General features: G+C 39.1%; 1 protein-coding gene across 5 annotated transcripts in view; it reads right to left on the bottom strand.

Moving 5' to 3' along the window:
• Positions 1-17,888, bottom strand: part of NRG1 (neuregulin 1) — a 482,754-nt gene that overhangs the window by 197,204 nt on the left and 267,662 nt on the right. The window lies entirely within an intron of this gene.

Here is a 17,888-nt window from a genome sequence, read left to right as displayed (position 1 = left end):
TGAGCACATATGAAATTAAATTCAGTTCTTACATCAAACACATCATACAAACAGATTTAACATAACACTGCATACACAAACACATGGAAATCATTCACTCTCCTAATCATTGCTAACACAAATCAATCTTTTATGATTACCAAGAGCACATAAAAGGATAGTACAATTCCATGATACCAGAGGTGTAGAGCTAAGTTTCACTTTTTCAAGTATTGCAGCCCTAATACATATTGTGAAATGCAGAACGGTATGGGTAAAAATAAATACCACTGTAAAGTATTTACATATAATTGTGTGCATGAGGGAAGATGAATGATATTTAATTGTTTCCTTCTATTTCTACTAATAAAACCAGTAAAGGGTTTCATTCAGATTGTGAGTAGAAGACAAGAGCCAGCTAGGTGGGAAGCAGTCTCCATAGTATTCTGATGAATCACTGTTTTATGAATGAAAGCACATAAGTACCATGTCATTAAACATACCCCAGTGCTCCAACGCTAGAAGGAATCAAATGAATCAGATTTCATTCAGCATGTAGAAACAAAAAAGGACAATTGTTTTCCTCCAGCCAAAATATTTTATTGATGAGTCTCAATATGCATTTAAAAAATAAGTAATATATATAAATATATATAAAATACACTTCCTTAAGGCCTTCATTGTATAAAATATTTTTATAATATTATTTTTAACAAAATTATAATTCAAATGTCAAATATATGGGGTTGCATAGCTATTTGTATTTCTCAGCATACTGTACTGCTTCACAATTTGTAAGCCAAAATCTACTGTACGTACAGAAAAAGAGAATAATAGAAAGATAGGACCTTTCATGTTTTAGACCCATTTTTGGGTTAGGCTGGTAAAAACACTGATTCTTCTAACGAAAACAAAATGCTGTAACATGTGGCACATTATAACACAAAACCTAGTTCTTGTTAAAATTACATGTAGGATTTTTCTCATAACACACGTAGAGATTCAGCAGGGGACAAAGCTCATATCTTTCTCACAAATATGTTATCACAAAAGTTCTACCTTATAAGGCTTGCTTATAAATCTTAAAACTAGGTGACAAATGGTACAACTCCAACAATCCTTGTCAGTCCTATTGGCTTTTCATGCAAACTAAAGCAGGATTCCTGTGATGCAAAAATAAAGCTGAGCTCTTGCATCTGGAGAAGTTATATGTGCTGTTCAATTGATCTCCAAATGACTTCCAAAGATATGTCAAATACAGCACTCATCTATATTTGGAGGTCCCATAGAGGTAAATAGTCATAGATATAAAAGAGTAACTCCATTCTAATAAACTGTTTGGTGGACGGATTATCATCACTTTAAAGGGAACCTATCAGCAGAAATTGGCCTACTAAACTACTACCAGTATGTTTCCAAGCAGCCTAACTCCTTCCAGATTATGTTTCTTTCATGACCTAGTGTGGTGCCATCCAGAAAATGTAAATTGGTTGTACAAAGTACAGAAGGCAGAGATTTTAACATTGAAGAAAGGCTCTCTCTTCAGAAAGCCCTTTTCATTGAAATTGATGGCCTTGCATCCAAAAACATCACTAACCAGATCTCCTGAAATCAGATGCACAATGTCAATCAGAGTGGAGGAGGTGTTCAAAGCTCCCAACCTTGACTTTAGTGTTAAACTCTCCGTCTCCTTGACTTTATTTTTCCAATTTACATCTTACTTTAAAGTTGATTTCCAGGTTGACCACATACTAACTAGAAGGTGTTACACTGTTTCACAATATACTGGTGGTGGTTTATTAGGCCAAAAGCTTATGACTGGTTCCGTGTAACTGTGGATGAAGTATAAGTCTAAATCTTGACTTGAACCTTTTAAAGTCTTAACAGTAGTTTTAACAATACAAAGCTACAGACTTTCTAGCAGTAGGACTGTGAAAAATGTCCATAGCTACAATTCTGGAACATAAATGCATTTGGTAAATATCCTGCTTCTAATACAATACACACAAAACCATGCGTAAACAGATATCTAGGACTGCCACCTACAGAAACACTGGCTGTACCTTTATATGGTCAAAATAGCTAGTAGATTCCATTTAATGTCTTCTCTATAAGCCATCCATATGTTTAGTGGGGGTTTTTTTTAAATTAAAGGGGAATAAAATATAAGTAAAAATATAATAATAATAATAGTAAAAAATAAGCTGTTATATTATATATATATATATTTATATAAATATATATATATATATATAATATAACAGCTTATTTATTACTATTATTGTATGTATGTATATATATATATATATATATATAGCTTTATTAGATATATCTCTATTCAAGTCTTTAGGCTATACAAAACATAACAATGACCAAAGAAGAAGCTGGTTATCCCATTACATTGGTTTACATTTATTATGTGCAGAGAAAAGGAAAATAGCACTGGGTTAGAAACTGTCATTTATAAAGAAGCCATGGATTTCCTTCAGTGAATGTAAAATCTGTATTTAAGAGATTAAGTATTTACATTCAAAAGTAAGATCTACCACCCCATTGATTTATTGCTTGCTTAAACTTGTTCACCTCCTATTCCAATGCCAACTAATTTAATTTATCACAATATTCAACAAGCAGGTTAACACGCAATATACAGGATGTGTCTCCCAAAAGTGGAACAGACATAGAAGAAAGAACATTAAGGTTATTTATTAAAATTGGCACTCAAGTATCTGTGCCAAACGGTGTTGTAATGCAATCCATAGTAAACGCTCACGTTTAACGTTTAGCACACCAGAGCTTTATGGTTGCATTGTATTATTAAAAACTATTACTACACAACAGGTGCAAATGTAGAGCACCATAAAGCTATATTTTAGATACATCAACATTACTGCAAGTTTGAGCGTTGTATTGTCTTACAGCTGATATTCTGTGCTGATATTTAGTATTACATCTTAAAGTCAATCTGTTATGACACTAACCCCTCCAAACCTACAAGCCATACCTTCGTCTGTAATATGTATGTCCCCTGGAGGTGTTTTTATCATATTCAAGGTTGCAGCATGAATGAAAAATCATCTTTTATGGGAGGCAGTCAGAAAGTCAGGTAAACCTGCTTCCTGCAGTCAGATAACTCCACATCCTGGAGTCAGATAACTCCACCTCCTGCAGTCAAGTGACTCCACCTCCTGAAGTCAAGCGACTCCGCCTCCTGCAGTCAGGTAACGCCGCCTCCTGCAGTCAGTCTGCTCTGCCCACTCCATGCATCTAAATTTCAAGCCCTGCCAACTAATTTTGATGTCATTGTCTGTCTATCTAGAGATTTAGGAGGCTGGGATACCAGATGCATGGAATGGGTAAAGCAGACTTGACTGCAGGAGTTGGGGTTACCTGACTGCATCTTACAAAAGAATAAAAGATGATTTTTCATCCATACTGCAACCTTCAAATATGCAATTTCTTCTAGATTACAGAAGAAGGTACTGTTAGATGGTGGGAATAAGTTTGCCTGTAAATATAAGTTTGCTTGCACTATGCAATACTCATTAATGCTAAGGTTTTGAGAAAGGGGTACCACCCCGAAAAGCGTTACCAAGGACTACACTATTAGTCTTTGTATTTAAACCCAAACTCGGCTTATACTCGAGTAAAAAAATATAGGTTTTGCCATGTTTTTGTGGTAAAATAAGGGGCCTCGGCTTATACTTAGGTCGGCTTATACTCAAGTATATACGGTATATATATATATATAATATTTTATGTGTGGTTAAGTCAAGACTTTTGATGCAGACACAGTTATATATGTAGACATTAGTGCCACATTTTTGCCTATTTTTGGATGGTTTATTGGGATGGTGATAGGTTCACCTCTGCGTCAGAGGTCCCAATCCTGGAAACAGAGTTGAAAATCCGGTGGCCTTCACAAGCATTTAATCACATGAAAATATTCTTGAAGTTATATTTTTCAATACTAATTTGGAGCAATGTCTGCATACACTTCTGTAAACACATAACTAAGCTTCATAAAAAAGAGTCTACTCTATCAGCTTGGTATATCCCTAGTTATATGAGATGACCAACATAAAAAAACAATATATTTTGCAATACTTAAAGAAGTGATAATGCAATATATGTCCACATGTCAGCACCCAAGGGCTGACACTTACTGTGTGTGCTTACCCCTTATATCAGTGATGGCGAACCTATGGCACGGGTGCCAGAAGCGGAACTCAGAGCCCTTTTTGTGGGCACCCGGGCCATCGCCGCAGCACGCCAGACAGGACTCAAAGAATCTTCCTGCAGTTCCAAGCAACTTAAAAGATGCTGTTTTTAGTCATATTTTGATACTTACTTTGCTACTTGGGACTGTAGGAAGAGGGAGAATTAGACAGGGCCGAATTATCTGTGTACAGAAGGAAGCTGGAAAGAAACTAAAATTATGAAAATTTTCCATCTTTATACTGTGTTGGTGTCCTCAGGAAGCCAATATGATTGAAAGTTGTTGAAAAACGAGCAATAAGTCACTGCTTTAATTTTTGGTTGGCACCTTGCGATAAATAAGGGGGGTTTTGGGGCACTCAGCCTTTAAAAGGTTCACCATCACTGCCTTATATGATTATATTAGTAAAGTCATATGTAAATTTAAAATTATATTGTAATATCAGAAACAAGAAGTAGTACAGTATATCACAGAATAGGTTGGGAATGATTTGGCCAAAAGAAATTAACTTGTGAATGTCTTTTCCCTAAAACTACAGTTTATAGCAACTGTAGTTATACCAGCCCCTGAGTGGTATAGATTGCAATTCTGCTTTCACTTTCATTATACAAGCCCTTATATGTCTCCCCTTTATTAATCTACTTATGAGTCTTCACCCTTATCCAAATATTCTAAGCTGAAGTAAAGCATAACAATAACCACGTTTTATTAAAGCCTATACTGGACATAAATTACAGGCAGTCCCCTATTTAAGAATACCTGACTTACATACGACCCCTAGTTACAAACAGACCTCTGGATGTTGGCAATTTACTGTACTTTAGCCCTAGGCTACAATACACAGCTGTAACAGTTATCAAATGTGTAAGTTGTGTGTAACAGAGACCAAAAAAATTGATCTATAGTTATAATTATAAAATATACAGTTCTGACTTACATACAAATTCAACTTAAGAACCTATCTTGTAAGTAACCCTGGGAATGCCTGTATATGTAAGAGTTGTTAACAAGTAAATGCATTGTACAATTTTCCCACAATCCCTGCATTTAATCCTTAGTTTCCATAGATGGTGCAGCGATCAGTGAAATATTCTGCATTGAAAACCTTTCCTACCAGCCTTCGATTTTCACATCATATAACAGTCAATCGCCATCATTGCATAGATCACTACGCGTTTAACTGACGGATGTTACATGCATGAAAACATGAGGCAAATGTTGTTCTGTTACAGTAATAGTGTCTTGCTGAGAAGGTGTGTCTGTACTCTGAGGATATATTACATAGACGTACACACGCCGTTACTATGACTAAATAGATACACGCTAATAACATGCCCCAGGCACCACATACTCCCATAATGAAGGTAGCTAAGTAATCCAATTCATTAGAGATCCTGCTTTTAGGGAGCTGTTTTCATTAAGCTCTAAACGCTAATGGCAGGCCTTATATGCAGGTCATTTAACTCTTTAATTACCAAGGCAATTAATTGCAAAAAAAGCTAGGAAATTATAGGTAGGAATAATTTTTTTTATTTAATATTGCACTGTCTTTAACACATACTTGTCAACATGCTCTGTTGGCTATTCATTTCTATTTTTCCAGCTTTTGACAGTAAAACTATTGTTATAAATCAGGATGGGTCCCACTAAATGACCTAATGGGATCTATAAGGAATATGCAAAGACTCAACTTTGTTCAGTCGGATTAAATTTAGCTCCCATTGTAGTCTATGGGAGCCTAGGCCTTCAGTATCATAAAAATAATAATTCATGTAAAGTTTTAGGTTTATAGTGCCATCATATGTTCCAGCTCTTAATATTAATGTCATTAGTATGGAAAACTCCATCAGGCAAACAGAACATATAAGATAATTATACTTGAAAATCTACAATTACCTGTCAAAAATGAACATTAAAGTTGCAAAGATTTTCTGCGATTTTAGATGATGTTAACACATTATTTTAGATTTTAACTGAAGAAGAGAACTGGAGGCTTAGACAGTGACAGGAGAACTATACACGTGAGATATGGTACCTATCCACAGACCATTACGTGTAAAAGGAAGAAACAGATTTTCTTCTTGAGGCCATTAACAAAGTGAAGATAAATTGCCTTACAAGGAAGTTAAGAGGCAAAATTTTCCTTGTAAAATCCTGAAAACCGTATTTGTATATTTGCCATAACCCCCCCCCCCCCCAGTGAGGCATCAATGGGTGTAAGTCTCCACACGCCTGCAGAGGTAGCCTTAAATGGCAGAGAGGAGTCTTCTTACTTCCTGATCCTAGTCTCCAGCCTCTCACTCAGCACTGTCTAGAGTTAGGAATTGGTACCTTTTGCAATAGATATATTGGTTTGATTTCTAAAAAATCATGCAGGCACACGTTGGCTGTGCTGCAGAGGAGGAAAAGCAAACGCTGCTCGCTCCTCCCCTCTCCATAGAGAATAGTGCCGCATGCTGTGGTTACGGCCAAAAGATAGTGCGGGCTCTATCTTTTTTGCGTTAAATAATGTGTGATAAATAATATAGTACATCTTGTGAAACTACTACAGTACTTCTATCGCCCATTAACCAAAGCAGGATGCCTGTCCACAGTTATATTTGTGCTACAATGGATGGTGGTATTACTGCAGTCCAAAAGGAAACGAAAACAAAATGAGAAAAAAATGTTGTAAGGTAAAATATATTATGATACACCTTTTACATTTTTTATAGGTGGTTAAAGGAGTTTTCCTATGAAAAAAAGCTCCTATCACTTCCTAGGTCGGTCAGTGCAAAATCCTAGGGTGTGGGCGAGGCCTCTCTGAACAGGCACATTAGGATGCATTTAGTTATTAGATTATCAGGGCACAGGTGTATATATACTTTCATCTGGCTGCTGACATTGTACTAACACACTGAAACGTAGAAAGATGAGACAGATCAGAGATGCATGAGATCCATTAAATACCTATTACACAGAGGCTGATATACTTTTACACTGTAACACTCTCAGCACTGCTACATATCTGTTCTCACAGATAGGAACCTGCATCCCCCTTCCCCAGGATCACTTATCTCCTTGTAGTTTGTAGTTTGCAGCTTCTCTCTGCTCACAATGTTCTGGCAGGAAGTGAATCAGTGTATGTGTCAGTGTGAGCTCCGTGCTGTACTGCAGGGGGGTATGGGTACAGGCACAGAGCAGAAAGAGACAGAAATCTCAGCAGCATGGCCGTCACACAGGAATCAAAGTTGGCGGCCATCTGACCCTAAAGTCAGAACTTACAGGGTCGTGTCTAGGGGCAACTGAAATTGTGTATACCAGGACTGATAGAGACAGGTTGGACTTATATCTGTGAAATGCTGAATTTTTGTTAATAACATTGAATTAGAGAATGTGTTATTTTGCTTTCCTTAATACATATAAGAAACTTGTCTTCATGTGAATATCCCTTTAATCTACCGTCTATTAGAAATCTAGAATGAGTATTATCCCTCAACAGGATCAGCAGATTAAAAGCATACATCTTATAGATTAGTTCCCATAAAGAAATAGAAAGCTTCTATCAAAATCAGCATCTAACACTCAAAGCCAACTGTGGTGTTTGAGTACATTAAAGGGGTTGGTCACTTTGCCTCATGTATTTTGTAATGTGTGTGTTAATATATATTAGGTTCAGGATATTAGGTAATTCATCACATCTATTAGGTAATTTATTACATCCATTAAAAGTTCTGTACTACTATTTGTTTAGAAAAATCTGCCATTCCTAACCATAAAATGGCAGAACATAGGAGCAATCTACTTTCCAGGAACTTAATCTTGTATTCATGAAAACTAAAAATCAGGTTCTAGAAAGGGGCTGTTCATAAACAGTTACAGATAATGTGACCCTCTATCTGTGGCCTTTTTATAGACAGGAATGGCAGTTGATGAGGTAAAAGACATTTCTAAACCAAGGACTATGCTTTACACTTTTAGGAAAGTGGTGCAGAACTTTAACTAGATTTATATTGATAAAATGTGTAATACCTGCCCCCCACACTTATACACTCATTTAAAAAAAATATGAAATAAAGTGGCCAACCCCTTTACATATCAAAGTCCCATCTCCTTGCACAGCCAGTGGGGGAAAAGGGCTTAAAAACCAGTAACAACTTGTAATCATCTTTCCACCAAAAATGAAAGTAAATATATTTTGCTTTCTTCTATACATAATGCATCTTGGTTCTTTTGGTAACACATATAACTGTTATAGTTGTCTATTTTTTCACATAGCTAAATATGCAATGAAATGTTAAGTAGATAAGTTTTGTGGCAAACCTTTTTGACCTAAGAAATAAGGAACAAATAGCACCGCTGTCACAGGAGGCTTTGTGCATTTATACTTTACCAACTTTCCATATTTAATATAAAAGGATATATTTCCTCTCACAGAAACGTAAAGTATCATGTCTTACAACAATTAAATGATGACTAACATGACTAGTAAAACCCTTGACAGATCACCACATCTGGACATGATCCAGTACCAGTTGAGTCATAGTCAGTGACGAAACCATTCTTACTCCCCCATAAAACATTGTGTAACGTCAAGCATAGTCACTAGTGTGATATTTGTATTATATCATTATGGTATTGATGACATATACTAATACCTCTATTTTTTTCAGGGGAACTCCTGTACTGACTTGCGGCCACAGCTTGTAACCTTAAAACCCAACCTAAAAGGTTTTTTCCACCATAGCATCTATGAAATATAGATAAGTATTTCCACACATGTGTCGCTGATTGAAATCTGTCTCCAAATAGAGGGCACATAATCCCTTTTGTCAGTATCAGTCAGCCTGGTTCATAGGGAACAGGAAATACAGAGCATTGAATTTAAAGTATGATTCTCAGATGAAGTCAAAACAGCTTAGGAGACCCACAAGCATGGGGCTGATCAACTACTATTGGCATATAGTTAAAATGTCATGTGACATCAAAATTAAAACCTGTAGTGACCTATAGCATTTATTGTCTAAGGCTGTTTTCCCTCTGCTCCATTTATGTCCTAAATTGGCATATTTGACAGAAAAATAGAATCTGTATGCATGCCTACTAACATTAACATCTACCACTGACATGATGACCACCACCATAGGTCTGTCAGGGATTGTTGATATTTCTTGTATGATGGATCAGGTAGTATGTTGTGGTTTATATGCATGCTTGAATACATGCCTCAGTACAGATAAGTGAATTTTACTAGATGTTTGCATCAATGTTACTGTAATTGTCCTGGAAATTGGAATGTAACACCTCTCTAGTAAAACTATAAAAAAAATCTTGTTTCACAATGTGTTATATAAAATGTGTTTCCCCTCCCTCAGATATGGCATGAATGACAGCTGCCATTTTTAAAGATTTTATGATTTTACGCAAATCATAAAAGATCCAGATTCGATTTGGTGCCAGAAAAATGGAAGATTTGTACTGAATCTGTGAATATATTTGCTCATCCCTACCCCTCAGATATAAGCCAAACTAGTTTCTAATAACAAAATACTGTACGGCATATTTTTTATTAAAATCACAAAAATCTCACGGTTTACAGATCATTTATTTTAGTGGCTCACATTTGCACTCATCACTTCACACTTAAGGAAACACAATAGTACACAAAGTCCTTTTATGATTTATAAGCTGATTATACTGGAGTTCCCGTAAGAAGGAATAATCTAACAATAGCCATCGGGCATGTAGAGATTCCCTCCTGCAACTTTCATTTTACCTGCAGAGATGAGCTTGGCAGCACCTATATATAGCTTCTTATGTACTACAAATTTACTTCTGTTAACATTGATACTTTTCACATGTCGGCTATACTTGTGATACTCCCTTTTAAAGCAAAGCAAGCATGCAGGGGCTATGCAAACTGTGAATGTGTAGCAACAAACTCTTCATCCCAGCAAGTTCAGACAGACGAAAGAAACACACCTTGATTAGAAGAACAAAAGCATGACAATAGTGTTCTAGTATCACTCATTCGGTCAAGTTAGGGCAGAGCGCCGCAGATAGGTATGACCTGTCTGTTATAACATGCCTCGGCCCTTTTACACTGCTACATTTAGAATGTTCCACCAATTTACAACAGCAATGATAAAAATATATTTTGAAAAAAAGATTGTGAGAAAATGGTTTTAAGTTCCGAAGACCGCTAAGTAAAGTATCATGCTTACAAGTAAAATATTCACCTTTTCTTATCCTCATGCATCTAAGCTAGGCTGGATTCATATCAAAAATCATCAGTGATTTTTCACTGAAGCCATTTCAGCGCATGGACATACTGATTGCTTTTCTCTTCCTGACTTCAGTGATTTGTCACTGATGCCTTACTGATCCATTCTTTTCATTTGGCTTTATCACATTTCAGTTTTTTTCCACTCAATGGTCAGTGGAAAAAAATTTAGAACCCTGTCTTTTTTCTGTTCACTGACAACATTGGATAAGTGGAAGAGAAAACCACTCTGTATATGTCCATAAGCCCAAATGGCTTCTACGAAAAAAACACCAATGTGAATTTGCCCTTATTATACCTTCATGAGATTTTCTTCTAATTTCTAAATTTGGAATTAGTTTGAGAAGTATCTTAGTTTTAGAATATATTTCCATCTGCAAAAGTTGCACCAGTGTGGTGAATGTCTCTTGTGTACAAAGTTTTGCAACTTTTTCTGTCACTGCTTTATACAAGTAGGTGGCATCCCCACCAATAATTATTGAAAATTAGGAGATTCTTTTTTAATTGATTGTTCACTGAGAGACAAAGATTTATCAAATTTATTAACTCCTTAAGACATGGGGCTAGTCAAGAGTTGACAAATGTTGAAAGATTTTTTTTGAGGAGGTTAAAGTTACAAAAAGTGCAAAAAAACCTTTTTTGTACCGTATATTACTTTTTTAGTTTATAAATGAACTGACCTTTATAAATGAATTTCATAGTGTATGTCATTTTGATAAATAATATGTATAGTTTCGGGCAAAAATGGCAATGTTTTTCGTATTGTAGTAGTGATTTTTATACATATGTAATGTTTTTTTACTTTATATGTCCCCTATAGGGTAATAAAAGAACCCCCTGGGGGATGTTTTCACTTTTATTTATATTTTTTGCCTCTCTTTCAAGTTTTGACCCCCTGTCTGATAAAAGTTGTACTGCATCTGAGAAGACCCAGCAGCTCTAATTAAATGTTGCTTTGCTATTGACTGCATAGTGCTACTTCAGCGCTATGTAGTGAAGAAAAGAGAAGGTAGAAGTGGACAGTCGGCATTGAGTTAATAGCTTAGTAGCTCTTATTTTCATATCCTGCTAACCCCTGATGATAAATGAACACATACTTGGATCAATATTCTATATTATTATTAGTAACCTATTTAACCTATAGTCAAGAAAACTAAGTTTCCATCAGTACTTTAGAGAGGGGTAAAATAGTTTTTTGGCTTTTCAAATTCAGTGCAAATTTGGCATATCTTCCTTTAGCAGGCTTCATATTTCTTGCAAATGTGTTTAAACTACATTATAAGTTATATTGTACTCTGTGTCCCAGTCTCCTTGTGCATTTTTCCTCTACTCCATTATATCCTCCCTACCCTTCCTGCTCATTGCACATGACGGGAAGTGGGAGGGGTGAGCTGGTTTGTGTGGAGGAAAGTAGACTGAGACACAATTACATAGGCTGCTGCAACAGCCCACCTTTGCATGACTTGCCACATGCTTCAAGCAGGAAGCCAGGGAATGTGAAATAACATTTTAGAAAGTACTGAAATGATTCAGAATGCTGATAAATGCATTGCATAGGCTATTGGTACTTGTCAACAGCAAAAAATCACTTGTCAGAGTTTTTCTTTAAATCTACCATCAAAATTAAGAATGATAAACCAGGGACACTTGTTTATAGACTTTTTCAAGTATGCTAATGAGCCTAAGGAGCTACCATATCCCCTCTGGGATCTGGCTTTACAGGTTGTTACACTGTCATACCCACCCTGCCTGCCCGCTCTATATCTTTACGTCATGGTCACTAACCCCTTCCCACAGATTGACGTAACTGTACGTTATAGTTACCACACCATCAGGACGGCAGCGTAACGGCATGACGTAGGTGCGTCAGGCTGCACATCCGCCCGCCTCTCCTCCCCGCTCTCCACGCTGACTCGGCATGGGTACCGGAGGTTGGTAACCCCGCAGACGGCCATCTATTGATCCGGGACGGGAAGATTTGGGTCCGGACGTATCGGCGCCGCGGTTGTGCTGCGGCGCCTTGAGGCATGCCGTTCTCGTCTGCTTGGCGCGTGTCGCTGGAGGAGATAGACCGCCCGTAGCTCACTATTTTTCGGCGCAGAGTCTGTCTGACGTCCGTTTGGCTCCGTGAGCAAGATAATGTGGTGGGGCTTGGAGGACGAGGGGGAGCTGCCTACCACGACATCTTGAGCTGGACACACGTTGACCCGGAGGAGGGCGTTCTAAGGTTGCTGAGGTGGTGTGGCTGGAGTGCTGCCCTCGGAGTCGGCGTGTTCGGTGGCAGAGGTGATAAGAACTGCCCGCGTCTGGTCCCTGCTCTTCAAGCCTGGCTGCGGTCTGGTGTCGTTCGTGTGGATGGGTGAGATGTACCTTGCCATAATTTTCCTCGCCCAAGTATTAAGCTGACTACACCCGGCACTAACTCTGACTTTCTTCTTACCAACCTAATATTCGCCTGATAAGTGCCTGCTATTTTGTCTGCTATTTGTCCGCTATATGTTAGCCATCAGCCATCAGCACCTCCTAATTTAGCCAACTTAACATCGTTGGTGGCAAGCTATATCTTTGCAGGTCATAATTTTCCCCTCCCATGTATTAAACTGACTGCACCTGGCACGAAGTCGGACTTTTTCTCAACCAATCTATCATGTGCCGGATATGTGTCTCCTTTCTGTATGCTATTTGTCCGCTATATGTTAGCCATCTGCACCTCTGAACTTAACCAAATTAACATCGTTGGTGGCAAGCTATACCTCTGCAGGCTCTCGCCACGCTGCTACTCTTCTGTTAAGAACTGAGTCTACATGATAGTAATAACAACGTGGCTTTAGCACTGTATTAACTCTGCATATAACCTCTCTAACAAATTAACATTCTGTCGGGGCGAACGGCCCCAGCCTTTGGATATGCTCGCCAAATGACATTCGCTTCCTTGGCATGTAGAACTGTTTGGGCCCTTTGCTGCGTGATATACGCCCTGCTATATTAGAGCCGTAACATTTGGGTCCGATGCCAATTGGTATCAACTTTGATTAACTTAACCTTGTTTTGTTTTCTGCCTCCTATGTGTTCGTTATTTCCCAGTGGTTTGCATTTGCTTACTGTACTAACTTGTCCCCTGTCAATGGTGTAGTATTCTCTGTTCTATTTTCAGGTTGATATACTCGTGTCCTTAGCTATATGCCTGAGAGTTTAGCATTGGTTGTTTAAGGGGTATATATTGTTTGACGTCAGGTATGCCTCCTAAAAATGCCTCAAGGAAGTCTGTGGGGACAACCTCCCCCAAGGAGAAAGAGAAAGGAGGGGCTAAAGGAGACAACTCCACAAAGCTGGATAAATTATGGAAGTCTCCCCCAGTTAAAACACGTACAGGCTTAACCACGCAGAAAAACCCTGAAAATGATGACCCTAAAAACAAACTACAAGGCCCGAGACTTGTCATGCTAGAGGGGGAGGAACAGGACGGGGACGAGGCAAATGCTGGGGGAGAAAATGCTATGCTAAGAGAGATTTTAGACTCCATAAAAACATGCAACTCAGCAATATTGGGACTCACAGATCAGGTGGGTGCCCTGAGAGGAGACGTCTCTCTTTTGAGAGAAGAGATGAATAGGTTAAGTGATAAACAGAAAAAGGCAGAGGATAAAATTACCAATATTGAGAAGGAGGTGGGCACTCTCAAAAAAATCACCTCTCGGTTAGAGGTAGAGAACAAGGCCCTTAAAGGGAAAATTGCGGATATGGAGGATCGCTCAAGAAGAGCTAATCTAAGATTAATAGGGGTACCAGAAAAAGTTGAGGGAGAGAACCCTGTAAGCTACATTAAAGAGTGGCTTTTAACAGAAATAGGGAAGGAGCATCTCTCCCCGAATTTTGATATTGAGCGAGCTCACAGAATCCCGTCGGGCTCTTATATCCCGGTGAATACCCCCCGTACCCTTATCTGTAAAACGCTACTCTCGAGAGATCGTGACATGATACTGAGACGAGCACGTGACTTAAAAGAACTATCAATCCAAGGTGCGAAAGTTGCAATATATCCGGACTTTTCCAAGGATACCCTCCAGAAAAGGAAAAGCTTTCTGGAGGTTAAGAAAAGGCTGAGAGATAAGGGTATCATTTATTCATTAATGTTTCCGGCCAAACTAAAAATTATTTTTCAGCGTCAGTCCCAGTTTTTCAGTACCCCAGAACAAGCCTCAGATTGGTTAGATCTTCAGGGGCTATGAATGCAGATATGGTTGTTATTATATTGTGGTACAGGTCAGCAATTGGGGGGATGGGGGTGAGGGGGGGCGGGAAAGTGGCTGAAGTAGGAAGAGTTGTACTTCGGTAGAACAGGTGGAGGGATTTTGGGGGGGTGGGATGAAACGATGCTGGGGATGCTGTTTGGTTATAAGGCAGATTTTTTTCTTTTTTTTCTGTTCGTTGTTATGCTCCCCCTTTCTTTTTTCTGCAGATATAATACATGGGTACTAGGCTGATATCGTGGAACATAAGAGGTTTGAAAGATCGTTTGAAACGCTGTATTATTTTTGACTATATTGTTAAACAACTACCTGCAATTGTTATATTATTGGAGACACATCTGGATAAAGAGTCTTTGGCCCTAGTAGACAGGAGGTGGGCCAGTCATGCGTATAATTCTGTCTTCTCATCATTCTCTAGAGGTGTCTCTATCTTGGTTCATAGATCAGTCGGTTTCCAAGTATTGGATGCAAGGTGTGATCCAGAGGGAAGATACGTATTCCTACTAGGTATACTAGATGGCATTAAATGTGTTGTGGCAGGAGTATATATACCCCCCCCCCCTTCAGATATGATGTCCTGATAAGTTTACTGCGTTTTTTGGAAAAGGTGGGTGAGTGTCCCGTTCTCGTTCTCGGTGATTTCAATGCTGTAATGTCGGATAAGAAGGATCGTATAGGAAAGAAAAACCCGCCAAATATGGTAATGGGAGATACCCCCTTCGCCAGGTTTTGCCAGGAGGTGGGTTGGAGAGATGTGTGGAGATCCTTAAAGGGGGAACAGCAGATATTCTCATGTCACAATCGTTCCCATAACACCTTTTCCCGCATTGACTTAGCTTTGGTCAATGACCTTGCCATTGACTGGGTGGGAAAAATTCGGTATGATAATCGCTCCATTTCTGATCATTCCCCGTTGGTCCTCGAGTTGTCCGGATCTAGGAAACCTGTATGTAGGTTTTGGAAACTCAACGCGCACTGGTTGGTTCTGTTGACGGATGAAGATAAAATTAAGGAGGAGATATGTAGATTTATTGCGGCTAATAGATCGGCGGCCAACCGTGGACTAATGTGGGATGCTTTGAAATCCTTTCTTAGAGGGATATTAAACTCAGAAATTATATACTTGCGTAAGCAATGGGCCAGACAGGAGAGGACACTAAAAGAGGAGGTGAAAGAAAAAGAAAGGGCCTTGCTGGAGAGTGGTTCGAAAGAGCGGCTCGATAGTTTTAATAGGGCACAGGAGGAATATAATAGATTAATGGCAGATAAGGCGACGCAGAAACTATTTTTTTTGGATCAGAAGACACACTGTGAGAGTGGCGTACCTTCAAAGGGGCTTTTGCAGAAAGTTAAAAAACAACAGGAGGTAAATAGAATAACAGCCATTAAAAACAATTTTGGGGATATAGATACCAATGCTGAAGAGATTAGAGAAACTTTTTTAAAATTTTTCCAAGGTATCTACTCCTCAGATTTGGAGGTGGCAATAGGGGACATAGGGCAATTCCTAGATAACATTCAACTCCCTTCCCTTCCGATGGATAGGGCAGCTGTGCTATCTCGCCCTATAACCAGGGCGGAGCTGGAGGAATCCCTTGCATCCTCCAGACGTAATTCCTCCCCGGGACTGGATGGGCTACCTCTAGAAATTTATAGCAGATTCGGTGCTATCCTTCTACCACTTATGGTGGAGATTTGGGAATCTGCTCAAAGGGAGGGTAGGTTGCCTGACTCATGGTATGAGGCAAGTATAGTTCTGGTTCCAAAGAAAAACAAAGACCCATTGGAAGCGGAATCTTATCGACCAATTTCGCTCATTAATGCAGATGCCAAGTTAGTGGCTAAATTACTGTCAAATAGATTAAAAGAATATGCGCCAACACTTATTCACGAAGACCAAAGTGGCTTTGTGGCTGGTCGCCAGAGTAAAAATAATATAAGACGGCTGTTTGCGGGTCTGCAGATGGGCCGGGGGGGCTCCCGCTCCATCCTGTCATTGGATGCCTCTAAGGCCTTTGACAGGGTGGAGTGGGACTTCCTCTGGGAAGTGCTGTATAGATTTGGGCTTGGTGGCCCCTTTGTGGATTGGGTTAGACTTTTTTATAAGGCCCCGAGGGTCTGCATCAGAGTCAATGGCGAATTTACCCCCTTTTTTACACTATCTAGGGGAACTAGGCAGGGATGCCCTCTGTCCCCGTTGTTGTTTGCGTTTTTTATAGAACCTCTGGCCATAAAACTTAGGGCAGACAGAGAGATAAAGGGGGGAGGCTTGGCTGGGCATGAGGATAACATTATGTTATACGCTGACGATGTCCTCTTATTTCTTAAGGACTCCGAAATATCGGTGCCAAAAGCCTTGAAGGTCATTCAGGAATTCGGTAGATTTTCGGGCTTCCAGATAAATACCCATAAGTCGATCTTGGTCCCGCTGGATGGGGATCCACACCCTAATTATCTGCAGTTTGATCTGAAGGTTTCTTCCTTATGCGATTATTTGGGTCTAAAGATCACGGCCAAGGCTGACGATTATATTACTTTGAATCTTGCCCCCTTGTTAACAAAACTTAAGAACAAGGTGAATACATGGAATACGTTGCCACTAAATCGGGCAGAGAGAGTCATCCTTATAAAGAGTGTATTGTTACCACAAATACTATATGTACTATCCAACTCTCCTTGCTGGATAGGTAAGAGATGGTTTGGGTTTATTCGTGCGATTATAAACAAATTACTTTGGGGGAGGAAAAGGGTGCGCATTAAACAAGAAACGTTAATGATGGATAGGGAGAGGGGCGGCCTCTCGCTCCCTTCCTTCTACCATTTTTTTTGGCGGCACAGACACAGTTGATTTTGGAAAATAGACAGACTAACATATTTTATGCGATCACTTCTCGGTTGGAGAGAAAATACGAATCAATGTTGGTTCTACTGGAGTCTGGGCACTTGAAGGGCCTTAACGCAAAAAAAATCCCACTGGCGCGGTTATTGGAGTATACCTGGAAAGACCTTAGGAGGCTATTTGGCATTTGGCAAGGGGGGATTCAAATTTACTCCTCTGTGGGGCAATCTTAACTTTGCGGAGCTATCTAAAATGGAAGATGTCGGGTTTTGGGAAAAAAAGGGGATTAAATCTCTGGAGCAGTTGGAGGAAGATGGGGCACTGCCTTCTTTTCAGGGC

This window comes from Engystomops pustulosus, chromosome 1, assembly GCF_040894005.1.
Source record: "Engystomops pustulosus chromosome 1, aEngPut4.maternal, whole genome shotgun sequence".
Taxonomy (NCBI): Eukaryota; Metazoa; Chordata; class Amphibia; order Anura; family Leptodactylidae; genus Engystomops; species Engystomops pustulosus.
Note: the sequence above shows the minus strand (reverse complement) of the source record. Positions and strands in the feature narration are given on the sequence as shown.